Source organism: Ranitomeya variabilis, chromosome 3 (assembly GCF_051348905.1).
Source record: "Ranitomeya variabilis isolate aRanVar5 chromosome 3, aRanVar5.hap1, whole genome shotgun sequence".
In the NCBI taxonomy this organism is placed as follows: Eukaryota; Metazoa; Chordata; class Amphibia; order Anura; family Dendrobatidae; genus Ranitomeya; species Ranitomeya variabilis.
In genome coordinates, this window is record NC_135234.1 from 589,220,289 (window position 1) to 589,244,251 (window position 23,963).

A 23,963-nucleotide genomic window follows, 5' to 3' on the forward strand; every position below is an offset into this window, starting at 1 on the left:
ATAGCTGGTTGTATTCAGTTCAGGGAGGGTGGTTCATTGCCTCATACTGTCCTTTTTTTTTTTTTTTTTGAAGTAGTGCAGGCTGCTGCACATTTTTTCCAAAAATTCCTATTAGTGTCTTTCCACCCGTCTCCAGCTAATTTGTGGAAAAACACTACATAGGATAAAGTAGAGGAGGGTTTTTGGGCCTTGCAGCGCCGTTTACGGCTGTCTGCACGGTCTCCGTGTGACTGCAGCTCGCCCTGTAATCTGTGAGCAGCTATAGCCTGGTTGTCTCCAGCTCAGGGTTTTTCACTGCGTCATACCGCCAAATCAATTTTCTTTGTTTTCAAAGTAGTGTAGTCTGCTGCTAATTTATTTTAAAAAATCCTATTAGTGTCTTTCCACCCGTCTCCAGCTAATTTGTGGAAAAACACTACATAGGATAAAGTAGAGGAGGGTTTTTGGGCCTTGCAGCGCCGTTTACGGCTGTCTGCACGGTCTCCGTGTGACTGCAGCTCGCCCTGTAGTCTGTGAGCAGCCGTAGCCTGGTTGTCTGCAGCTCAGGGTTTTTCACTGCGTCATACCGCCAAATCAATTTTCTTTTTTTTCAAAGTAGTGTAGTCTGCTGCTAATTTATTTTAAAAAATCCTATTAGTGTCTTTCCACCCGTCTCCAGCTAATTTGTGGAAAAACACTACATAAGATAAAGTAGAGGAGGGTTTTTGGGCCTTGCAGCGCCGTTTACGGCTGTCTGCACGGTCTCCGTGTGATTGCAGCTCTATCCGTTGTCAGTTCAGCCCCCAAAAAATAAATAAATAATAAAGTTCACCAAACACACCAGTTACACCACTTTACATTTGTGTAGGCCACATTAGCTCATATTCAAGTCTAGTCCACACTTTAGAAAATTAGTGTGTCTTATACCTGTTAGGAGGAGTTGCTCAGGAATAAGCACACAAAGCCGTTAGTACTTTTCTGCTTATCTTTATCAGTCAACCAAGATGAAGAAGGCAGTGAGTAAGGCACGTGGGCGTGGGCGTGGGCGCGGAGCAGGGAGGGGACGTGGGGATTCTGTGCCTGCTGCGGGCACCGGTGAGTCATCAGCACCCACTTTCACAAGGGAACAGTCGTTCATGCGCAGCTTTGTCGCCGAGCGCCGTACACCGCTGCTGCGTGAAGACCAAATTGAAGCCGTTGTGGGATGGATGGCAGCTAATGCATCAACTTCCATTAGTGCCACATCCTCTCAGACACAGAGCACTGGAGAGCAGCCATCTGTCTCTTCACCACCTGCAAAATTGCCCAGGCAGACAGAGATCCCAGGACAGGAGCAGTCTCTACTTCTGTTCTCTGAATCATCTCTTGGCTTGGAAACAGGGGGCCAGCCAAGCAGCATTGGAGAAATGGAAGAAGAGGCAGGGTGCAGTGATGCCCAACAGCTTTTTCTGTCTTCCTCTGAAGAGGCGGGTGGGCCAGTGGCTCCGGTCACCACCTCGCAGGCCGCATCAGCTGATGATGACACTCAGGTGCCACTTACTGGTGCGTGCTCTGCTGCTGAGACTACCCAGGAGGAGCAGTTGGGGGCAGAGGGTAGTGTAGATGATGAGGTCCTTGACCCATCTTGGCGTCAGGGACAGGAAGGTGGTGGGAGCAGCTCTGAGGAAGAGATTCCCCGTACGGCCCAAAGAGGGAGAGGGAGGGGGAAGACTGCGGATCCTGCAGCCTCCGCTTTGGCACCCGTAAGGAGCATGTCTCTTCCAAAAGTCAAAAGGGGGGCTCCCAAGACTTGCAGTGCCTGGTCCTTTTTTGACACAGTTGCAGATGACATTTGCTATGTCAGATGCAAGGTGTGTCATCAAAAAATCAAAAGAGGTCAAAAAGTCGCCAACCTCAATACCTCCAACATGTGGAAACATGTGCGCAACAGGCACCCGGCGGAGTTAGACAAACACACTGAAGAGCTAGGCCAACCAACAGCGGCAGCTACCACCTCTTCAGCTCGTGTTGCCTCTTCCTCTAGCTCACACGCAGCTGGTTCGGCTTCCTCCCAGGATCGCCGTGGAAGAACCTCTGGCCCTGTTGTCCAGAGACCCGCTGTAATTCCACCCGCAGCACCACTTTCCCAGTCATCCACACACTCCCAGCCCAGTCTACAGCCATCGGTAGTACAGGCATGGGAGAAAAGGCGGCCTTTCTCGTCAAACCACCCACGAGCACAGGCTCTGACTGCAGGCATTGCCAAACTTCTGTCACTGGAAATGCTGTCATTCAGGCTGGTGGAGACTGACAGCTTCCGTGACTTGATGTCATTGGCAGTCCCACAGTACAATGTGCCTAGCCGCTTTTACTTCAGCAGGCAAGCCGTCCCTGCCCTGCACAAGCATGTGGAGGGACACATAAAACACGCGCTACTGAACGCCGTCAGTAGCAAGGTCCACCTCACCACCGATGCGTGGACCAGTCAACATGGACAGGGGCGATACCTTTCCCTCACTGCCTGTCACGATTCACACCGTGACTGTCAAGATCCCTTAGCCGCTGCCCACAATATGTCACGGATCGGGGTGACTTTAGACCAGCAGCCGGCTGTCACATGTGCAGGGGGCTTATCCTAGTTATCCCTCCACTGCCACAATGTGATGAAAAAAAACACACACGAGGCTATTGACCTCTTGTTTACAGCAGGGGCTTATTTTAGGTATCCCACTGCTCTTCAGTATACCATGAACTGCAGGGATTTGTGTCTATCCCGCTTACAGTTCCACTTAACACTTGCAGCTCTCTGGCGCCCCCCTTACTCTCAGGTCAGATTAGGTACTGCACCTGGGGTAATTAGTCGCCAGAAACGCTGCCTGCTATGTACTGGCTATTGGGAACACTGCAGCGATGCGATAACTACTCCCACTCAGGCAGGAACAATAATTATCAAGCCGCAGTCGCTACAGGGACCCCCAACAGCCGGCACACGGTCGCTGCCACCAGCTCCAATTGAAGGGGTCTGGAGCAAACCCCAAAAAACAGTAGCGTAATTCCCTTCAGAGACAGGGTACGGTTTAGGGCAGGAAGAACGAACTAGTATTAAATAGGATACCCCATAAATGATTTTAGGCAGTGTTTATAAAATATTTTACAAAGATGTTACAAATGAGACAATTGCAAATATGTACAAGGTAATTATGAAAATAAAAGGATTAAATGAAGAAAAGATAACACTCACATTTCTCAGATCATTGCATGGCAGTCAGCCAGACATCCCAGCTCATTGGATGTGCTGCTCAGGGCTCACAGGAAAAGAGAAGAAGAAGACTGAGCCGGGAGATCTGGCCACAACTTTATAATCTACAGTCTGTGACCTCACAGAAAGGGCTGGCTTTTCCAGATCCTCCTACCTTTCAGTCTGAGTAACTTGGATACAAATTGGTCTAATGCTTATAACTCCGTCCCAGTACATATCAGAGTCATATCACACCCAGCATAGAGCTTGTATTAACATGAGCTTTCTAAGGAGACCAAATATGTCCTATTATTTACAGAGCAATCCCTACTTCTTCCCCCGATGGAGTTAGGCGACTGTGTTTAGAGTGATGGGTAGATGCTTCGACGGAGATAAAGAATATGTATTTATCATTCCACTATCCTAAATAGTTTGTCTAATATCTCACAATAACCGAACAAAGGACCGCATGGTTCTAGAAGTTTCTCTAACTGTTAAAGCTGAGCACTTACTACTACAGGAACTGGGGGTCGTAAATGCCTTTCGTCAATAAAACTCACTTCCCCCATCTACATTGGCAAGCAAGCTCAACTCTGAAGCAAAAGACAAGGGGGGCCTCCTAGCCCACATCCTGGGCTGACAAGAGCACTAAACTTATGATATTTCATACCATATCGTGACACCTCCCCCTTTTGGCGTGCGCTACGGCGGCAGGACCTCTCGGTATGCCTCCATGCGCACCTCCGTGGGTTCACCCTGGCGGGACAGTCCATCTGCATTCCCATGCTCCCTGCCCGCTTTGTGTTCAACGGTGAAGTCAAATTGCTGAAGGGCAAGGCTCCAGCGTAGCAACCTGCCGTTGGTTCCACACATGGTGCTTAGCCAGCGCAGAGGGTTGTGGTCGGTCACCACGGTGAAGGTGCGACCGTACAAGTAGGGCTGCAAGCGCTGCAGGGCCCAGACTATGGCCAGGCACTCCTTCTCAATGGTGGAGTAGGCCACTTCCCTCAGCAAAAGTTTCCGGCTCAGGTACAACACGGGATGCTCTTGGTCCTCCGAGTCAACCTGGCTGAGCACAGCACCAAGGCCAAACTCGCTGGCGTCGGTCTGTACCAAGAACGGTCGACTGCTGTCGACTGCTTTCAACACAGGGGCGTTGCACAGTGCTGTTTTCAACGCCTGGAAGGCCCCCTCACAGCCATCTGTCCAGTTGACGATGTGGGGTAGCTTCTTCCTGGTGAGGTCCGTCAAAGGTTTTGCCAGGCTACTATAGTGCTGCACGAAGCGCCTATAGTACCCTGCAGTGCCCAAGAAGGACATCACCTGTTTCTTGTTCCTGGGAGTGGGCCAGTTCACGATCACGCCCACTTTGTCAGGCTCCGGTTTCAGGGTGCCTCCGCCTACCCGGTGTCCCAGGTAGTGAACCTCCCTCATGCCCATCTGGCACTTTCCCGGCTTGATAGTCAGTCCTGCTCGGTGAATTCGCCCGAGCACCTCCTCGAGATGCTGCAGGTGTTCATCCCAGGAGGGACTGAAGATGGCAATGTCATCTAAGTACGCCACAGCGTACTTCTCCAGTCCCTGAAGCAGGAGATTGACCATCCGCTGGAAAGTGGCAGGGGCATTCTTCATGCCGAAGGGCATGACCGTGGACTCGTACAGTCCAAAAGGTGTGATAAAGGCAGACTTCTCCTGCGCCTCGGGGCTCAGGGGAATCTGCCAGTATCCGCGACTCAGATCCATTATTGTCAGGTATTCTGCGCCAGCTAACTTCTCAAGCAGCTCCTCGATGCGCGGCATTGGGTGCGCGTCAGAGGCTGTAATGGCGTTGAGCCCCCTGTAGTCCACGCAGAACCGGGTGGTCCGGTCCTTCTTTGGCACGAGAACTACAGGTGAGGCCCACGCGCTCTTTGACCGTCGAATCACCCCCAGCTGTAACATCTCATCGATCTCCTGGCGCATAATCTGCTGCACCTGGTCAGAGATTCGATAGGGTGTTCGCCGTAGTGGGGCGTGATTCCCGGTGTCCACCTCGTGGACGGCTAACTCAGTCCGTCCAGGCCGGTTGGAGAACACGACCCGGAAGGGTTCCAGCATGGTTTGCAACTGCAACCGCTGTGGTTCATCTAGCGAGGCGCTTACCTCCACGTCCTCAATGGACCCACGGGCCTTGGCTTGGGCCAGCATGTCCAGGAGGGCGTCTTCCTCCCCGTCTTCGGGTGCGCTGCAGACCGGTAGGACGAAAGGTTCACGTTCGTGATGAGCCTTCATCATGTTGACGTGAAAGGCCTTTCGCCTACCCCGAGTGTGGTCAAGCGTGACCACATAGGTGACCGGGTTGAGCTGTTGGTGGACGACGTACGGGCCCTCCCAGGCTGCCTGAAGCTTATCCGTTGGTACAGGAACCAGCACCCACACCTTTTGACCCACGTGGTAGGTCCGCTCCCGGGCGTTCTGGTCATACCAGTGCTTCTGATCAGCCTGAGCCTGCGTCATGTTGTCATGCACCAACTGCGTCAAGGTCTGCATCTTGTCACGGAAGCGCATGACATACTCCACTATGGACACTTCCGAAGGGTTCGGCTCCTCTTCCCAGGATTCTCTTACCAACCCAAGGGGTCCCCGGACTCGCCTGCCGTACAGGAGCTCGAAGGGGGAGAACCCCGTCGAGGCCTGCGGAACCTCTCGGTAAGCGAATAGCAGGTGTGGGAGGTACCGCTCCCAGTCGCGCCCTTGTGTCTCAACCAGCATGCGTAGCATCTGTTTGAGGGTACCATTGAAGCGTTCACACAAGCCATTGGTCTGTGGGTGATATGCACTCGATACCAGGTGCTTCACCTGCATTTTCTTACAGAGAGCCTCCATTAGGTGAGACATAAATTGGGTCCCTCGATCAGTAAGCATTTCCCTGGGAAATCCTACCCGTGCAAAGATAGCCAACAGGGCATCCGCCACCTTATCTGCCCTAGTTGAAGACAGAGCTACTGCCTCTGGGTACCGGGTAGCGTAGTCTACCACAGTAAGAATAAATCGCTTTCCAGAGCTGCTGGAGACGGCCAGCGGGCCCACAATGTCCACCGCAATCCTCTTGAAAGGCTCCTCTATCACTGGCAAAGGGATCAGGGGAGCCTTAAGAGCAGGCCCCGCCTTCCCCACTCTTTGACAGGTGACACAGGAGCGGCAGTAGTTTGACACATCTGTCCCCATCTTAGGCCAATAGAAGTGTTGAGACAGCCGGGCCTTAGTTTTGCTGATCCCCAAGTGTCCAGCTAGTGGGATCTCATGGGCAATCCGCAACAACTCACCCCGGAATTGCTGCGGGACGACCAGCTGTCTTTCCCTCAACCACTCCTTTTGTGATTCTCCGGGTACTGTCTCCCGGTACAACCTTCCTCCTTCCCAGAACACCTTCTCCTTATCAGTCTCGGAGAATGACGTCCCGGCGAGTTGTCTCAAACTCTCTAGGCTCGCATCTGTGTGCAGAGCGGCCTGAAACTCCTGGCTAGGGGAAGCCAGAAGCGATGTCAGGGTCCCTTGCCCACGGGAGCCCTCTGGGACCTGCACTGGGTCCACCTCTGGTTCAGTCACACTGATGACTGAGGAGGGTCCGGAAGGCAGACAGGTATCTGCGTTCCGGGCACTCTGACTGCGGGTGACAGCAGCTACGTAGGCTGTCTCCCCGGGGGTTTCTACAGACCCATCAGCTGACGCTGCTATGGGCTCTACCTCCCCATCCTCCCCCATTACCTCAGGAGCATTGCTACTTAGGGGCCAGTTACCTTCCTCGGTGGCACTGGTCAATTTCATGGCGTCACCTGTCTCACGGTTCCCATGTATCTCCCCATTTCTTGTAGCACCGACACTTGCCCCTGCTAGGGGTTCCTCAGCCGTCTCACTCCGCAGAGCAACGTGGCTGAGCACTCCTGTACCTATGGACACATCAACTTTTACAGAAACATCATTATCAGATACAGTTGGCACAGGTACAACATTTTCACCATCAATCCTAGGGAAAAAATGGTTAGCAGATGCATCACTACAAGATAAAGCATGGTCAGGTAACTCATGCGATTTCCCATCATCATCATCATCATCATCATCCCCAGGGTTAACTTTACCCTCATTAGTAGATTGGAGAGGAGGTTCATCCACGAAGTATGCAACCAACCTCCCCAAATCAGTCCCCAACAAAACATCAGTGGGCAAATTATCAGACAGCCCCACTTCCTTCACCCCGCTCCCGGCACCCCAATCAATAAAAACCCGGGCCATCGGTAAGGGACAGCTGATGCCCCCAATCCCAGTGACAGTTAGGGTTTTCCCCGGAATGATTTCTTCAGGGGCCGCCAGTTCGGGTCGGATGAGGGTTCGTTCAGCCCCGGTGTCCTTGAGGCCTGTAGCAACACGACCTCCCACAGTGACGGGCTGTACGTTGTCACACACCCTCCCAACCACACCACCCACCAAAAGAACTGCTGCATTAGGCCCTGGGGCCTGGGATGAGGGGTTCTTCTGCTTGGCTAGACATTGGTGACTGAGGTGTCCAGTCTGCCTGCAGTGGTAACACTGGCGAAGTTCGGTGGTAGGTCTGGTGCTGTTGGCCACGGGGACAGGACCTCTGGTGTGTTGGCTGACAGGGGTACTGGCGTTGGCTGCAGGCTTACCCCCTCTCCAGCTGGTGGTGACTGGCTTCCGCACTTCCGATCTACGGTTGGCCTCATAGGCATCGGCAATCTGCGCTGCTTTCGTCACATCGTTGGGTTCTCTGTCCATCACGAACTGTCGCACTTCAGTTGGGCAAAGACGGAAGAACTGGTCTTTGATCATCAGGTCTCGCAGCTGTGCAAAGGTGGTCACTGACAGTCCTTGGGTCCACTGGTCAAAGTGGGTCCCCAGTCTATGCACCACATCACTGTAACTGTCGTGTGGGCCACGTAGGAGGGTCCGAAACTTTTTACGGTACACCTCGGGTGTAAGCTGGTACTTAGCTATGAGAGCCTGCTTGATGGCCTCATAGTCACCATCTTGTTCTTGAGGGAGGGCAGCAAACGCCTCCAGAGCTTTTCCTCTCAGTCCTGGTGTCAGGTATCGTGCCCATTCTTGTGTAGGCAGCTGGTACTGTCTGCAGGCTTTCTCAAAGGCCCGCAGAAAAGTGTCCAAGTCCCCATCCTTTTCCATAACAGGAAAGTGGTCGGGCCGGGGCTTTGGTATCTGAGCGCTGCTGGGCTCACGGCTCTGGGCAGTGGAAGGCGTCCCCCCCCGCCGGAGCATCTCCAGTTCATGTTCTCGCTGGGCTTGGCGCTCGGCTCGCTGGGCCTGGGCCTCTCGCTCGGCTCTCTCAGCCTCTCGCTCGGCTCGCTCCTGGTATTGCTGGATCAGCTGCAGACGTCTCTCTAGGTCATCTGCGGAGCATTGTTGCAGAGCCAACTGCAGGCGGAAGTCTGCGCCCCCCTGGTTGCCAGTAGGGCCCGTATTCAGCGGTTGGACCTCTGCTGCAGCACCACGTTCGCTGGTGCTGGCATCTGCGGCCTCTGGGCTCTGCGAGTGGTCTAGAGCGGCTTCCCATTGCACCAGTTCAGCGACCATTTGAGTCTTGGTCTTGTTCTGGGGGTTCAGGCCATGGTACATGCATATCCCAGCAAGAGTGTCTTTCTTCTGCTGGGTGTACCAGGCTTCTCCTTTCGCAGCCATGGTTGCCAAATAAAAGATAGAATAGAAAAACGAAGAGAAAGGGAAGGGATAATTACCAGTACACAATTGTCTCACAACTAATAAACACTGAGTTCGTTCTCCAAACTTATTTGCGCAGAGTTCTCGCAAGAACTTTCTGCAAGTTTTTAGTGAGAGGAATGATTGCTCAAACCAAATCACTAATGCTCTAATATCCCACCGCCTTGCCACCAATATGTCACGATTCACACCGTGACTGTCAAGATCCCTTAGCCGCTGCCCACAATATGTCACGGATCGGGGTGACTTTAGACCAGCAGCCGGCTGTCACATGTGCAGGGGGCTTATCCTAGTTATCCCTCCACTGCCACAATGTGATGAAAAAAAACACACACGAGGCTATTGACCTCTTGTTTACAGCAGGGGCTTATTTTAGGTATCCCACTGCTCTTCAGTATACCATGAACTGCAGGGATTTGTGTCTATCCCGCTTACAGTTCCACTTAACACTTGCAGCTCTCTGGCGCCCCCCTTACTCTCAGGTCAGATTAGGTACTGCACCTGGGGTAATTAGTCGCCAGAAACGCTGCCTGCTATGTACTGGCTATTGGGAACACTGCAGCGATGCGATAACTACTCCCACTCAGGCAGGAACAATAATTATCAAGCCGCAGTCGCTACAGGGACCCCCAACAGCCGGCACACGGTCGCTGCCACCAGCTCCAATTGAAGGGGTCTGGAGCAAACCCCAAAAAACAGTAGCGTAATTCCCTTCAGAGACAGGGTACGGTTTAGGGCAGGAAGAACGAACTAGTATTAAATAGGATACCCCATAAATGATTTTAGGCAGTGTTTATAAAATATTTTACAAAGATGTTACAAATGAGACAATTGCAAATATGTACAAGGTAATTATGAAAATAAAAGGATTAAATGAAGAAAAGATAACACTCACATTTCTCAGATCATTGCATGGCAGTCAGCCAGACATCCCAGCTCATTGGATGTGCTGCTCAGGGCTCACAGGAAAAGAGAAGAAGAAGACTGAGCCGGGAGATCTGGCCACAACTTTATAATCTACAGTCTGTGACCTCACAGAAAGGGCTGGCTTTTCCAGATCCTCCTACCTTTCAGTCTGAGTAACTTGGATACAAATTGGTCTAATGCTTATAACTCCGTCCCAGTACATATCAGAGTCATATCACACCCAGCATAGAGCTTGTATTAACATGAGCTTTCTAAGGAGACCAAATATGTCCTATTATTTACAGAGCAATCCCTACTTCTTCCCCCGATGGAGTTAGGCGACTGTGTTTAGAGTGATGGGTAGATGCTTCGACGGAGATAAAGAATATGTATTTATCATTCCACTATCCTAAATAGTTTGTCTAATATCTCACAATAACCGAACAAAGGACCGCATGGTTCTAGAAGTTTCTCTAACTGTTAAAGCTGAGCACTTACTACTACAGGAACTGGGGGTCGTAAATGCCTTTCGTCAATAAAACTCACTTCCCCCATCTACATTGGCAAGCAAGCTCAACTCTGAAGCAAAAGACAAGGGGGGCCTCCTAGCCCACATCCTGGGCTGACAAGAGCACTAAACTTATGATATTTCATACCATATCGTGACACCTCCCCCTTTTGGCGTGCGCTACGGTGGCAGGACCTCTCGGTATGCCTCCATGCGCACCTCCGTGGGTTCACCCTGGCGGGACAGTCCATCTGCATTCCCATGCTCCCTGCCCGCTTTGTGTTCAACGGTGAAGTCAAATTGCTGAAGGGCAAGGCTCCAGCGTAGCAACCTGCCGTTGGTTCCACACATGGTGCTTAGCCAGCGCAGAGGGTTGTGGTCGGTCACCACGGTGAAGGTGCGACCGTACAAGTAGGGCTGCAAGCGCTGCAGGGCCCAGACTATGGCCAGGCACTCCTTCTCAATGGTGGAGTAGGCCACTTCCCTCAGCAAAAGTTTCCGGCTCAGGTACAATACGGGATGCTCTTGGTCCTCCGAGTCAACCTGGCTGAGCACAGCACCAAGGCCAAACTCGCTGGCGTCGGTCTGTACCAAGAACGGTCGACTGCTGTCGACTGCTTTCAACACAGGGGCGTTGCACAGTGCTGTTTTCAACGCCTGGAAGGCCCCCTCACAGCCATCTGTCCAGTTGACGATGTGGGGTAGCTTCTTCCTGGTGAGGTCCGTCAAAGGTTTTGCCAGGCTACTATAGTGCTGCACGAAGCGCCTATAGTACCCTGCAGTGCCCAGGAAGGACATCACCTGTTTCTTGTTCCTGGGAGTGGGCCAGTTCACGATCACGCCCACTTTGTCAGGCTCCGGTTTCAGGGTGCCTCCGCCTACCCGGTGTCCCAGGTAGTGAACCTCCCTCATGCCCATCTGGCACTTTCCCGGCTTGATAGTCAGTCCTGCTCGGTGAATTCGCCCGAGCACCTCCTCGAGATGCTGCAGGTGTTCATCCCAGGAGGGACTGAAGATGGCAATGTCATCTAAGTACGCCACAGCGTACTTCTCCAGTCCCTGAAGCAGGAGATTGACCATCCGCTGGAAAGTGGCAGGGGCATTCTTCATGCCGAAGGGCATGACCGTGGACTCGTACAGTCCAAAAGGTGTGATAAAGGCAGACTTCTCCTGCGCCTCGGGGCTCAGGGGAATCTGCCAGTATCCGCGACTCAGATCCATTATTGTCAGGTATTCTGCGCCAGCTAACTTCTCAAGCAGCTCCTCGATGCGCGGCATTGGGTGCGCGTCAGAGGCTGTAATGGCGTTGAGCCCCCTGTAGTCCACGCAGAACCGGGTGGTCCGGTCCTTCTTTGGCACGAGAACTACAGGTGAGGCCCACGCGCTCTTTGACCGTCGAATCACCCCCAGCTGTAACATCTCATCGATCTCCTGGCGCATAATCTGCTGCACCTGGTCAGAGATTCGATAGGGTGTTCGCCGTAGTGGGGCGTGATTCCCGGTGTCCACCTCGTGGACGGCTAACTCAGTCCGTCCAGGCCGGTTGGAGAACACGACCCGGAAGGGTTCCAGCATGGTTTGCAACTGCAACCGCTGTGGTTCATCTAGCGAGGCGCTTACCTCCACGTCCTCAATGGACCCACGGGCCTTGGCTTGGGCCAGCATGTCCAGGAGGGCGTCTTCCTCCCCGTCTTCGGGTGCGCTGCAGACCGGTAGGACGAAAGGTTCACGTTCGTGATGAGCCTTCATCATGTTGACGTGAAAGGCCTTTCGCCTACCCCGAGTGTGGTCAAGCGTGACCACATAGGTGACCGGGTTGAGCTGTTGGTGGACGACGTACGGGCCCTCCCAGGCTGCCTGAAGCTTATCCGTTGGTACAGGAACCAGCACCCACACCTTTTGACCCACGTGGTAGGTCCGCTCCCGGGCGTTCTGGTCATACCAGTGCTTCTGATCAGCCTGAGCCTGCGTCATGTTGTCATGCACCAACTGCGTCAAGGTCTGCATCTTGTCACGGAAGCGCATGACATACTCCACTATGGACACTTCCGAAGGGTTCGGCTCCTCTTCCCAGGATTCTCTTACCAACCCAAGGGGTCCCCGGACTCGCCTGCCGTACAGGAGCTCGAAGGGGGAGAACCCCGTCGAGGCCTGCGGAACCTCTCGGTAAGCGAATAGCAGGTGTGGGAGGTACCGCTCCCAGTCGCGCCTTTGTGTCTCAACCAGCATGCGTAGCATCTGTTTGAGGGTACCATTGAAGCGTTCACACAAGCCATTGGTCTGTGGGTGATATGCACTCGATACCAGGTGCTTCACCTGCATTTTCTTACAGAGAGCCTCCATTAGGTGAGACATAAATTGGGTCCCTCGATCAGTAAGCATTTCCCTGGGAAATCCTACCCGTGCAAAGATAGCCAACAGGGCATCCGCCACCTTATCTGCCCTAGTTGAAGACAGAGCTACTGCCTCTGGGTACCGGGTAGCGTAGTCTACCACAGTAAGAATAAATCGCTTTCCAGAGCTGCTGGAGACGGCCAGCGGGCCCACAATGTCCACCGCAATCCTCTGGAAAGGCTCCTCTATCACTGGCAAAGGGATCAGGGGAGCCTTAAGAGCAGGCCCCGCCTTCCCCACTCTTTGACAGGTGACACAGGAGCGGCAGTAGTTTGACACATCTGTCCCCATCTTAGGCCAATAGAAGTGTTGAGACAGCCGGGCCTTAGTTTTGCTGATCCCCAAGTGTCCAGCTAGTGGGATCTCATGGGCAATCCGCAACAACTCACCCCGGAATTGCTGCGGGACGACCAGCTGTCTTTCCCTCAACCACTCCTTTTGTGATTCTCCGGGTACTGTCTCCCGGTACAACCTTCCTCCTTCCCAGAACACCTTCTCCTTATCAGTCTCGGAGAATGACGTCCCGGCGAGTTGTCTCAAACTCTCTAGGCTCGCATCTGTGTGCAGAGCGGCCTGAAACTCCTGGCTAGGGGAAGCCAGAAGCGACGTCAGGGTCCCTTGCCCACGGGAGCCCTCTGGGACCTGCACTGGGTCCACCTCTGGTTCAGTCACACTGATGACTGAGGAGGGTCCGGAAGGCAGACAGGTATCTGCGTTCCGGGCACTCTGACTGCGGGTGACAGCAGCTACGTAGGCTGTCTCCCCGGGGGTTTCTACAGACCCATCAGCTGACGCTGCTATGGGCTCTACCTCCCCATCCTCCCCCATTACCTCAGGAGCATTGCTACTTAGGGGCCAGTTACCTTCCTCGGTGGCACTGGTCAATTTCATGGCGTCACCTGTCTCACGGTTCCCATGTATCTCCCCATTTCTTGTAGCACCGACACTTGCCCCTGCTAGGGGTTCCTCAGCCGTCTCACTCCGCAGAGCAACGTGGCTGAGCACTCCTGTACCTATGGACACATCAACTTTTACAGAAACATCATTATCAGATACAGTTGGCACAGGTACAACATTTTCACCATCAATCCTAGGGAAAAAATGGTTAGCAGATGCATCACTACAAGATAAAGCATGGTCAGGTAACTCATGCGATTTCCCATCATCATCATCATCATCATCATCCCCAGGGTTAACTTTACCCTCATTAGTAGATTGGAGAGGAGGTTCATCCACGAAGTATGCAACCAACCTCCCCAAATCAGTCCCCAACAAAACATCAGTGGGCAAATTATCAGACAGCCCCACTTCCTTCACCCCGCTCCCGGCACCCCAATCAATAAAAACCCGGGCCATCGGTAAGGGACAGCTGATGCCCCCAATCCCAGTGACAGTTAGGGTTTTCCCCGGAATGATTTCTTCAGGGGCCGCCAATTCGGGTCGGATGAGGGTTCGTTCAGCCCCGGTGTCCTTGAGGCCTGTAGCAACATGACCTCCCACAGTGACGGGCTGTACGTTGTCACACACCCTCCCAACCACACCACCCACCAAAAGAACTGCTGCATTAGGCCCTGGGGCCTGGGATGAGGGGTTCTTCTGCTTGGCTAGACATTGGTGACTGAGGTGTCCAGTCTGCCTGCAGTGGTAACACTGGCGAAGTTCGGTGGTAGGTCTGGTGCTGTTGGCCACGGGGACAGGACCTCTGGTGTGTTGGCTGACAGGGGTACTGGCGTTGGCTGCAGGCTTACCCCCTCTCCAGCTGGTGGTGACTGGCTTCCGCACTTCCGATCTACGGTTGGCCTCATAGGCATCGGCAATCTGCGCTGCTTTCGTCACATCGTTGGGTTCTCTGTCCATCACGAACTGTCGCACTTCAGTTGGGCAAAGACGGAAGAACTGGTCTTTGATCATCAGGTCTCGCAGCTGTGCAAAGGTGGTCACTGACAGTCCTTGGGTCCACTGGTCAAAGTGGGTCCCCAGTCTATGCACCACATCACTGTAACTGTCGTGTGGGCCACGTAGGAGGGTCCGAAACTTTTTACGGTACACCTCGGGTGTAAGCTGGTACTTAGCTATGAGAGCCTGCTTGATGGCCTCATAGTCACCATCTTGTTCTTGAGGGAGGGCAGCAAACGCCTCCAGAGCTTTTCCTCTCAGTCCTGGTGTCAGGTATCGTGCCCATTCTTGTGTAGGCAGCTGGTACTGTCTGCAGGCTTTCTCAAAGGCCCGCAGAAAAGTGTCCAAGTCCCCATCCTTTTCCATAACAGGAAAGTGGTCGGGCCGGGGCTTTGGTATCTGAGCGCTGCTGGGCTCACGGCTCTGGGCAGTGGAAGGCGTCCCCCCCCGCCGGAGCATCTCCAGTTCATGTTCTCGCTGGGCTTGGCGCTCGGCTCGCTGGGCCTGGGCCTCTCGCTCGGCTCTCTCAGCCTCTCGCTCGGCTCGCTCCTGGTATTGCTGGATCAGCTGCAGACGTCTCTCTAGGTCATCTGCGGAGCATTGTTGCAGAGCCAACTGCAGGCGGAAGTCTGCGCCCCCCTGGTTGCCAGTAGGGCCCGTATTCAGCGGTTGGACCTCTGCTGCAGCACCACGTTCGCTGGTGCTGGCATCTGCGGCCTCTGGGCTCTGCGAGTGGTCTAGAGCGGCTTCCCATTGCACCAGTTCAGCGACCATTTGAGTCTTGGTCTTGTTCTGGGGGTTCAGGCCATGGTACATGCATATCCCAGCAAGAGTGTCTTTCTTCTGCTGGGTGTACCAGGCTTCTCCTTTCGCAGCCATGGTTGCCAAATAAAAGATAGAATAGAAAAACGAAGAGAAAGGGAAGGGATAATTACCAGTACACAATTGTCTCACAACTAATAAACACTGAGTTCGTTCTCCAAACTTATTTGCGCAGAGTTCTCGCAAGAACTTTCTGCAAGTTTTTAGTGAGAGGAATGATTGCTCAAACCAAATCACTAATGCTCTAATATCCCACCGCCTTGCCACCAATATGTCACGATTCACACCGTGACTGTCAAGATCCCTTAGCCGCTGCCCACAATATGTCACGGATCGGGGTGACTTTAGACCAGCAGCCGGCTGTCACATGTGCAGGGGGCTTATCCTAGTTATCCCTCCACTGCCACAATGTGATGAAAAAAAACACACACGAGGCTATTGACCTCTTGTTTACAGCAGGGGCTTATTTTAGGTATCCCACTGCTCTTCAGTATACCATGAACTGCAGGGATTTGTGTCTATCCCGCTTACAGTTCCACTTAACACTTGCAGCTCTCTGGCGCCCCCCTTACTCTCAGGTCAGATTAGGTACTGCACCTGGGGTAATTAGTCGCCAGAAACGCTGCCTGCTATGTACTGGCTATTGGGAACACTGCAGCGATGCGATAACTACTCCCACTCAGGCAGGAACAATAATTATCAAGCCGCAGTCGCTACAGGGACCCCCAACAGCCGGCACACGGTCGCTGCCACCAGCTCCAATTGAAGGGGTCTGGAGCAAACCCCAAAAAACAGTAGCGTAATTCCCTTCAGAGACAGGGTACGGTTTAGGGCAGGAAGAACGAACTAGTATTAAATAGGATACCCCATAAATGATTTTAGGCAGTGTTTATAAAATATTTTACAAAGATGTTACAAATGAGACAATTGCAAATATGTACAAGGTAATTATGAAAATAAAAGGATTAAATGAAGAAAAGATAACACTCACATTTCTCAGATCATTGCATGGCAGTCAGCCAGACATCCCAGCTCATTGGATGTGCTGCTCAGGGCTCACAGGAAAAGAGAAGAAGAAGACTGAGCCGGGAGATCTGGCCACAACTTTATAATCTACAGTCTGTGACCTCACAGAAAGGGCTGGCTTTTCCAGATCCTCCTACCTTTCAGTCTGAGTAACTTGGATACAAATTGGTCTAATGCTTATAACTCCGTCCCAGTACATATCAGAGTCATATCACACCCAGCATAGAGCTTGTATTAACATGAGCTTTCTAAGGAGACCAAATATGTCCTATTATTTACAGAGCAATCCCTACTTCTTCCCCCGATGGAGTTAGGCGACTGTGTTTAGAGTGATGGGTAGATGCTTCGACGGAGATAAAGAATATGTATTTATCATTCCACTATCCTAAATAGTTTGTCTAATATCTCACAATAACCGAACAAAGGACCGCATGGTTCTAGAAGTTTCTCTAACTGTTAAAGCTGAGCACTTACTACTACAGGAACTGGGGGTCGTAAATGCCTTTCGTCAATAAAACTCACTTCCCCCATCTACATTGGCAAGCAAGCTCAACTCTGAAGCAAAAGACAAGGGGGGCCTCCTAGCCCACATCCTGGGCTGACAAGAGCACTAAACTTATGATATTTCATACCATATCGTGACACTGCCCATTGGGTTAATGTAGTTGAGCCGGGTACAGACCGTGCGAGTGGCGCAGGACGTGTCCTGCCCACTCCAAGGATTGCAGGAATCCATTCTGTACGCATTGACTCCTCCTCTTACACCAGTTCCTCAGAATCATCGCTGCAGGAGCCGTCACAGTCCACCTCCACATGGACCCGTGATGAACGTGTACCTGTTACGACCGACATGAGCACAGCCGTGGCCAAACGTCAACAGGCCGTCTTGAAATTAATTTTTTGGGGGAATCGTAGCCACACAGCGCAGGAGCTCTGGAATGCCATCAAGCAGGAGAGCGATGTGTGGTTTGAGCCAGCGAATCTCCAGCCAGGCATGGTAGTGTGTGATAATGGCCGAAATCTGGTGGCAGCCCTGGGCCTCGGCAACCTCACTCACATCCCATGTCTGGCACATGTGCTCAATTTGGTCGTGCAGAGTTTTTTGAGGGACTATCCGGATCTTGATGCACTGCTGCACAAGGTCCGCCTAGAGTGTGCTCACTTGCGGCGTTCCAGCACGGCAAAAGCGCGCATTGCGGCTCTGCAGCGCCGACACCGCCTGCCGGAACATCGCATCATATGTGACCTACCTACCAGGTGGAATTCCACGTTACATATGTTGGAGCGGTTGTGTGAGCAGCAGCAAGCTGTAATGGAGTACCAGCTGTATCAGGCGCAAAAAAGTCGCAGTCAGCGCCGTACAGACTTCACAACCACAGAGTGGGCCACTATGAAGGATGTCTGCCAGGTTTTGCGTCCCTTTGATTATTCCACGCGGATGGCGAGTGCAGATGATGCACTAGTCAGCATGACTGTCCCCCTTATCTGCCTGCTTGAAAAATCACTGCAAGCGCTAAGGGATGATGTTGTGGAAGAGGTGGAGGATGAGGATTCACCACTTCCATCATCTTCTGGACAGTCAGCGCCACGTGGTTCCTCACAAACGCGTAGGCAGGGGACAGTTTGTGAGGAGGATGAGGAGGAGTCAATGGAGGAGGAAGACATCCGTCCAGAGGAGGGAGTTACACAATTGTCCAGTACTCAGTGTGTACAGCGAGGGTGGGGTGATGACGAGCGGGCAGAGATCACGCCTCCAGCTGGGGACAGCGTTTCTTGGGCAGTTGGCAGTCTGCAGCACATGGTGGATTACATGCTGCAGTGCCTGAGAAACGACCGCCGCATCGACCACATTCTCAACATGTCTGATTATTGGGTGTTCACCCTCCTCGATCCTCGCTACCGGGACAACGTAGAAAGCCTCATCACACCGTTGAACCGGGAGCGAAAAATGCGGGAGTACCAAGACACACTGGTCAGTTCCATCATCTTCTCCATTCCAACTGAGAGAAGTGCTGCTAGTGCATTCCAAAGCAGCTCAGTGCGTCCAGGCAGTGGTGGAGGCTCTGCACAAAGAGGGAGCAGAAGCAGTGCCTCTGCCCAAGGCAAGACCAGTATGGCCCAACTGTGGCACAGTTTTCTGTGCCCCCCACAAAAGTCTACACCATCACAGACGGCTCCAGTCAGCAGGAGGCAACGGTTCCGTCAGATGGTGACAGACTACATGTCTTGCCCTCTTGCTGTACTCCCAGACGGCTCTTCCCCTTTCAAGTTTTGGGTCTCAAAGCTGGATACATGGCCAGAGCTAAGCCAGTATGCATTGGAGGTGCTGTCTTGCCCTGCGGCCAGTGTATTATCGGAACGTGTCTTTAGTGCTGCAGGTGGTGTACTAACTGACCGTCGCATGCGACTATCCTCCGATAACGTTGACCGGCTTACTTTCCTGAAAATGAACAAGGCCTGGATCTCGCAGGAATTTGCCACTCCTCCTCCTGATTAAATAATTAGGTCACTGTATACGTTATCCAGGTCTCCTGTTGTGTTCATCTTTCTACCACCTGAACTTAAATTCCTGGGCTCCAACACCGCCAGTTGAGGCTCAGAAGTGCCGTCTGCACAGTCAAAACATACGACCCAGTGTTATTGGGTTTCAGTAACGTCAGCTGATCCCCAGCTGTGTAGCCGGCAATGTGTCATGCGACCGCCACGCTGACACAACAACTGAAATGTAAGGGAATCTGTCCCCCCCCCCCAAGGCGTTTGTTACTGAAAGAGCCACCTTGTGCAGCAGTAATGCTGCACAAGGAAAAAGGTAGCTATTTTGGTTTTGCTCCTTGCACACGCAAAACTTAACACTTATAAAATGTGTCCACTGATACCGTAAAACCGTCCCGGAGGTGGGACTTTCCTTCGTAATATGACGCAGCACAGCCGTCATTCCTACCCCCCCGGCGCCGCGCCCCGGCTCCTCAGCGTTGTTTGATTCCGTCCCGGAGCCTGCGCTGTTATGTTATCCCGTGGCCAGGCACACTTAGCGCTGCCCGTCTTCTGGCATCATTTGGTGTCAGGCTGGCTGCGCCTGTGCGGCCACGCTGGCCGAGAGCCCGCCTCGCAGTGTCTTCTGATTTAATCCCACTGGGGGCCTGGGATCTATGGACATGCGCAGTGCATATCTGAACCTCCACCTCTCACTCATCTCCCTATGGCTTCTTCAGACTGTTCGGTGTCAGCTGGTCCCTAATAGCATGCCACGGCCGTGACACCGCACAGTCTGAAAAAGAAGCCGTAGGGAGGGGAGTGAGAGGCGAGGATATGCACTGCGCATGGCCATGGATCCCAGGCCCCCAGTGGGATTACATCAGAAGACACTGCGAGGCGGGCTCTCGGCCAGCGCGGCCGCACAGGCGCAGCCAGCCTGACACCAAATGATGTCAGAAGATGGGCAGCGCTAAGTGTGCCTGGCCACGGGATAACATAACAGCGCAGGCTCCGGGACGGAATCAAACAACGCTGAGGAGCCGGGGCACGGCGGCGGGGGGGTAGTAATGATGGCTGTGCTGCGTCATATTACGAAGGAAAGTCCCACCTCCGGGACGGTTTCACGGCATCAGGGGACACATTTTAAAAGTGTTTAGTTCTGTGTTTGCAAGGAGCATGATGAAAAGAGCCACCTTTTCCTTTTGCATCTTTTGTGCTGCACAAGCTGGCTCTTTCAGCTACAAACGCCTTGGGGGGGGGGTTAAAGGTTCCCTTTCGACTTTCTCAGGCTTCGGCCTACATTGTGTTCCTCTGCTTTTCCACCTGCCCCTGGGCTCCAACACCGCTAGTTGCCGTCCAGAAGTGCTGTACGCACAGTCAACAGTCGCTCCTCTGTTATTGGGGTTCAGTAACGTCAGCTGTTCCCCTGCTGTGTGTGTGGCAATCACTCCTACCTCCTCCAACCTCCTCCAACCTCCTCCTCCTCCACCTGTCCCTGGGCTCCAACACCGCCAGTTGCCGTCCAGAAGTGCTGTACGCACAGTCAACAGTCCCTCCTCTGTTATTGGGGTTCAGTAACGTCAGCTGTTCCCCTGCTGTGTGTGTGGCAATCCCTCCTACCTCCTCCAACCTCCTCCTCCTCCACCTGTCCCTGGGCTCCAACACCGCCAGTTGCCGTCCAGAAGTGCTGTACGCAAAGTCAACAGTCCCTCCTCTGTTATTGGGGTTCAGTAACGTCAGCTGTTCCCCTGCTGTGTGTGTGGCAATCCCTCCTACCTCCTCCAACCTCCTCCTCCTCCACCTGTCCCTGGGCTCCAACACCGCCAGTTGCCGTCCAGAAGTGCTGTACGCACAGTCAACAGTCCCTCCTCTGTTATTGGGGTTCAGTAACGTCAGCTGTTCCCCTGCTGTGTGTGTGGCAATCCCTCCTACCTCCTCCAACCTCCTCCTCCTCCACCTGTCCCTGGGCTCCAACACCGCCAGTTGCCGTCCAGAAGTGCTGTACGCACAGTCAACAGTCCCTCCTCTGTTATTGGGGTTCAGTAACGTCAGCTGTTCCCCTGCTGTGTGTGTGGCAATCCCTCCTACCTCCTCCAACCTCCTCCTCCTCCACCTGTCCCTGGGCTCCAACACCGCCAGTTGCCGTCCAGAAGTGCTGTACGCACAGTCAACAGTCCCTCCTCTGTTATTGGGGTTCAGTAACGTCAGCTGTTCCCCTGCTGTGTGTGTGGCAATCCCTCCTACCTCCTCCAACCTCCTCCTCCTCCACCTGTCCCTGGGCTCCAACACCGCCAGTTGCCGTCCAGAAGTGCTGTACGCACAGTCAACAGTCCCTCCTCTGTTATTGGGGTTCAGTAACGTCAGCTGTTCCCCTGCTGTGTGTGTGGCAATCCCTCCTACCTCCTCCAACCTCCTCCTCCTCCACCTGTCCCTGGGCTCCAACACCGCCAGTTGCCGTCCAGAAGTGCTGTACGCACAGTCAACAGTCCCTCCTCTGTTATTGGGGTTCAGTAACGTCAGCTGTTCCCCTGCTGTGTGTGTGGCAATCCCTCCTACCTCCTCCAACCTCCTCCTCCTCCACCTGTCCCTGGGCTCCAACACCGCCAGTTGCCGTCCAGAAGTGCTGTACGCACAGTCAACAGTCCCTCCTCTGTTATTGGGGTTCAGTAACGTCAGCTGTTCCCCTGCTGTGTGTGTGGCAATCCCTCCTACCTCCTCCAACCTCCTCCTCCTCCACCTGTCCCTGGGCTCCAACACCGCCAGTTGCCGTCCAGAAGTGCTGTACGCACAGTCAACAGTCCCTCCTCTGTTATTGGGGTTCAGTAACGTCAGCTGTTCCCCTGCTGTGTGTGTGGCAATCCCTCCTACCTCCTCCAACCTCCTCCTCCTCCACCTGTCCCTGGGCTCCAACACCGCCAGTTGCCGTCCAGAAGTGCTGTACGCACAGTCAACAGTCCCTCCTCTGTTATTGGGGTTCAGTAACGTCAGCTGTTCCCCTGCTGTGTGTGTGGCAATCCCTCCTACCTCCTCCAACCTCCTCCTCCTCCACCTGTCCCTGGGCTCCAACACCGCCAGTTGCCGTCCAGAAGTGCTGTACGCACAGTCAACAGTCCCTCCTCTGTTATTGGGGTTCAGTAACGTCAGCTGTTCCCCTGCTGTGTGTGTGGCAATCCCTCCTACCTCCTCCAACCTCCTCCTCCTCCACCTGTCCCTGGGCTCCAACACCGCCAGTTGCCGTCCAGAAGTGCTGTACGCACAGTCAACAGTCCCTCCTCTGTTATTGGGGTTCAGTAACGTCAGCTGTTCCCCTGCTGTGTGTGTGGCAATCCCTCCTACCTCCTCCAACCTCCTCCTCCTCCACCTGTCCCTGGGCTCCAACACCGCCAGTTGCCGTCCAGAAGTGCTGTACGCACAGTCAACAGTCCCTCCTCTGTTATTGGGGTTCAGTAACGTCAGCTGTTCCCCTGCTGTGTGTGTGGCAATCCCTCCTACCTCCTCCAACCTCCTCCTCCTCCACCTGCCCCTGGGCTTCAACACCGCCAGTTGCCGTCCAGAAGTGCTGTACGCACAGTCAACAGTCCCTCCTCTGTTATTGGGGTTCAGTAACGTCAGCTGTTCCCCTGCTGTGTGTGTGGCAATCCCTCCTACCTCCTCCAACCTCCTCCTCCTCCATCTGTCCCTGGGCTCCAACACCGCCAGTTGCCGTCCAGAAGTGCTGTACGCACAGTCAACAGTCCCTCCTCTGTTATTGGGGTTCAGTAACGTCAGCTGTTCCCCTGCTGTGTGTGTGGCAATCCCTCCTACCTCCTCCAACCTCCTCCTCCTCCACCTGTCCCTGGGCTCCAACACCGCCAGTTGCCGTCCAGAAGTGCTGTACGCACAGTCAACAGTCCCTCCTCTGTTATTGGGGTTCAGTAACGTCAGCTGTTCCCCTGCTGTGTGTGTGGCAATCCCTCCTACCTCCTCCAACCTCCTCCTCCTCCACCTGTCCCTGGGCTCCAACACCGCCAGTTGCCGTCCAGAAGTGCTGTACGCACAGTCAACAGTCCCTCCTCTGTTATTGGGGTTCAGTAACGTCAGCTGTTCCCCTGCTGTGTGTGTGGCAATCCCTCCTACCTCCTCCAACCTCCTCCTCCTCCACCTGTCCCTGGGCTCCAACACCGCCAGTTGCCGTCCAGAAGTGCTGTACGCACAGTCAACAGTCCCTCCTCTGTTATTGGGGTTCAGTAACGTCAGCTGTTCCCCTGCTGTGTGTGTGGCAATCCCTCCTACCTCCTCCAACCTCCTCCTCCTCCACCTGTCCCTGGGCTCCAACACCGCCAGTTGCCGTCCAGAAGTGCTGTACGCACAGTCAACAGTCCCTCCTCTGTTATTGGGGTTCAGTAACGTCAGCTGTTCCCCTGCTGTGTGTGTGGCAATCCCTCCTACCTCCTCCAACCTCCTCCTCCTCCACCTGTCCCTGGGCTCCAACACCGCCAGTTGCCGTCCAGAAGTGCTGTACGCACAGTCAACAGTCCCTCCTCTGTTATTGGGGTTCAGTAACGTCAGCTGTTCCCCTGCTGTGTGTGTGGCAATCCCTCCTACCTCCTCCAACCTCCTCCTCCTCCACCTGTCCCTGGGCTCCAACACCGCCAGTTGCCGTCCAGAAGTGCTGTACGCACAGTCAACAGTCCCTCCTCTGTTATTGGGGTTCAGTAACATCAGCTGTTCCCCTGCTGTGTGTGTGGCAATCCCTCCTACCTACTCCTACCTCCTCCACCTCCTCCTCCTCCATCTGTCTCTGGGCTCCAACACCGCTAGTTGCTGTCCAGTAGTGCTGTACGCACAGTCAACAGTCCCTCCTCTGTTATTGGGGTTCAGTAACGTCAGCTGTTCCCCTGCTGTGTGTGTGGCAATCCCTCCTACCTCCTCCAACCTCCTCCTCCTCCACCTGTCCCTGGGCTCCAACACCGCCAGTTGCCGTCCAGAAGTGCTGTACGCACAGTCAACAGTCCCTCCTCTGTTATTGGG